General features: G+C 38.7%; 1 pseudogene; it reads left to right on the top strand.

Moving 5' to 3' along the window:
- The first annotated feature begins 1,612 nt into the window (after positions 1-1,612).
- On the top strand, positions 1,613-3,055 carry LOC118011277 (annotated as a pseudogene).
- The last annotated feature ends 315 nt before the right edge of the window (positions 3,056-3,370 follow it).

Here is a 3,370-nt window from a genome sequence, read left to right as displayed (position 1 = left end):
AAATGGATGAAAGACCTGAATGTGAGACAGGAATCCATCAAAATCCTAGAGGAGAACATAGGCAGTAACCTCTTTGACATCGGCCACAGCAACTTCTTTCAAGATACATCTCCAAAGGCTAGTGAAACAGAAGCAAAAATGAAATTTGGGGACTTCATCAAAATCAAAAGCTTCTGCACAGCAAAGGAAACAGTCAATAAAACAAAGAGGCAACCCACAGAATGGGAGAAGATATTTGCAAATGACACTACAGATAAAGGGCTGGTATCCAAGATCTATAAAGAACTTCTCAAACTCAACACCCAAAAAACAAATAATCAAGTCAAAAAATGGGCAGAAGACATGAACAGACACTTCTCTGAAGAAGACATACAAATGGCTAACAGACACATGAAAAAATGTTCATCATCATTAGCCATCAGGGAAATTCAAATCACAACCACACTGAGATACCACCTTACACCAGTTAGAATGGCAAAAATGGACAGGGCAAGAAACAACAAATGTTAGAGAGGTTGTGGAGAAAGGGGAACCCTCTTACACTGTTGGTGGGAATGCAAGTTGGTACAGCCACTTTGGTAAACAGTGTGGAGGTGCCTCAGAAATTTCAAAATAGAGCTACCCTATGACCTAGCAATTGCACGCCTGGGTATTTACCCCAAAGACACAGATGTAGTGAAAAGAAGGGCCATATGCACCCCAATGTTCATAGCAGCAATGTCCACAATAGCCAAACTGTGGAAAGAGCCCAGATGCCCTTCAACAGATGAATGTATAAAGAAGATGTGGTCCATATATACAATGGAATATTACTCAGCCATCAGAAAGCGTGAATACCCAACTTTTACATCAACATGGATGGGACTGGAGGAGATTATGCTAAGTGAAATAAGTCAAGCAGAGAAAGTCAATTATCATATGGTTTCACTTATTTGTGGAACATAAGGAATAGCATGGAGGATGTTAGGAGAAGGAAGGGAAAAATGAAGGGGGGGGGAATCAGAGGGACAAATGGACCATGAGAGACTATGGACTCTGAGAAATAAACTGAGGGTTTTAGAGGGAAGGGAGTGGGGGGATGGGTTAGCCCGGTTATAGGTATTAAGGAGGGCATGTACTGTATGGAGCACTGGGTGTTATACGAAAACAATAAATCGTGGATTACCACATCAAAAACTAATGATGTTTTGTATGGTGAGTAACATAACATAATAAAATAAAATTTTAAAAAATCATAGGAAACAAACTGAGGGTTGGTGAATGTGAGGGGGTGGGGGATGGGATAACTGGGTGATGGACATTAAGGAAAGCACTTGTTGTAATGAGCACTGGGTATTATATCAGACTGATGAATCATTGACCTCCACCTCTGAAACTAATAATACATTATATGTTAATAAATTGACTTTAAATTAGAAAATAAAACAATATAGGAGTAAAAAAAGAAAAAGCTTTTGCACAGTGAAGGAAACAGTCAACAAAACTAAAAGGCAACCTACAGACTGGGAAAAGATATTTTCAAATGACATATCTGATAAAGGGTTAGTATCCAAAATATATAAAGAACTTATAGATTCATCCTTCTTCAGCCATAAGTGCTTGTAGCTCAGAAATGGTCAGATATGGTAGTATGGAGAATTTGTTTTTATACGAGAGTGTAGTGAAAAAACTGGCAGAATTCAAATGTGACACCAACTAAAATTAATTCATTTTCTTGAAGATCTTGAGAATGACATTAGAACTTTCCTTCTTGAATATACCCATCAACTCTTTGGAGATGACGAAACTGCTTTCGGTTACAAGAGTCTAAAGATCCGGGGCACCTGGGTGGCTCAGTCGTTAAGCATCTGCCTTCGGCTCAGGTCATGATCCCAGGGTCCTGGGATCGAGCCCCTCATTGGACTTCCTGCTCAGCAGGAAGCCTGCTTCTCCCTCTCCCCCTCATCCTGCTTGTGTTCCCTCTCTCACTATGTCTCTGTCAAATAAATAAAACCTTAATAAAAAAAAAAAGTCTAAAGATCCTGTTAAACTCTAATGCTGGTAGCCTGTCAACAATGTTCTGTGTTGAGTGTGCATCTAAAGTTGATGAAAACTTTGATCGTGTAGAAGCTAATGATGTAGAGGGCAAAACTAGACAAATAATTCTACCTGGGTTTTGTACAAACATGAATGATTTTTCTCTCTTTACTGGAAAAAGAAGTTGATTTCACGCCATTTGGAACCTTATGCCATATATATTCTGTTCTCAGTCCAACAGGAGGGGAAATTTACCTTTCAGATATACAAGGCTGACATGACATGTAGAGGCTTCTGAGAATATCATGAAAGGCCTCAGACCTTTTTGATGTGGTTTATTGAAACTGCCAGTTTTATTGACATGGTTGATGAAAGACGGCACTACTTTCTAGTATTTGAGAAGTATAATAAGGATGGAGCTATTCTCTTTGTGACCATAGGCTACATGAGTCTGTAAGTACTATGTGTACCCAGACAAAACTCAACCCAGTGTAAGTTAGATGCTGGTACTGACTCCATTTCAAGGTCTAGGTCATGGTGTTCAACTTTTTGAAACAGTTCATAGATACACAATTGCATGTTCTTCTCTTCTTGATATTACAGAGGAAAATCCATCCAAAAGGTATGTGAAATTAAGAGACTTTGTGCTTGTGAAGCTTTGTCAAGATTTGCCCTGTTTTTCTCAGGAAAAGTTGATGCAAGGGTTCAACAAACATATGGCAATAGAGGCACAACAGAAGTTCAAAATAAAGAAGCAACATGCTAGACGGGTTTATGAAATTCTTTTGACTACTGTTAACTGACATGAGTGATGCTGAACAATACAGAAGCTATAGACTGGACTTTAAAAGAAGACTAATTAGCCCATATAAGAAAAAGCAGAGATCTTGCTAAAATGAGAAAATGCCTCAGACCAGAAGAACTGACAAACCAGATGAACCAAATAGAAATAAGCATGCAACATGAACAGCTGGAAGAAAGCTTTCAGGAACTTGTGAAAGATTACCAATGTGTTATTGAATACCTCATTCAAGAGTAAAGATTATCCTGCTCTGTACAGGAAGTTTGCAAATTTCTGTACATTGTGTTGTGGAAAAGCTAATGATGACTTTAATTTTAAAATCTTCTTTTTTATTATGTTATGTTAGTCACCATACAGTACATCATTAGTTTTTGAGGTAGTGATCCACGATTCATTGTTTGCATATAACACCCAGTGTTACGTGCAATACATGCCCTCCTTAATACCCATCACTGGTCTAACGCATTCCCCCACCCCCCACCCCTCTAAAACATTCAGTTTGTTTCTCAGAGTCCATAGTCTCTCATGGTTATCTCCCCCTCTGATTTTCCC

Source organism: Mirounga leonina, unplaced genomic scaffold, assembly GCF_011800145.1.
Source record: "Mirounga leonina isolate KUSES-001 unplaced genomic scaffold, KU_Mleo_1.0 Mir_101222, whole genome shotgun sequence".
NCBI lineage: Eukaryota > Metazoa > Chordata > Mammalia > Carnivora > Phocidae > Mirounga > Mirounga leonina.
This window is presented reverse-complemented; position numbering and strand designations above follow the sequence as displayed.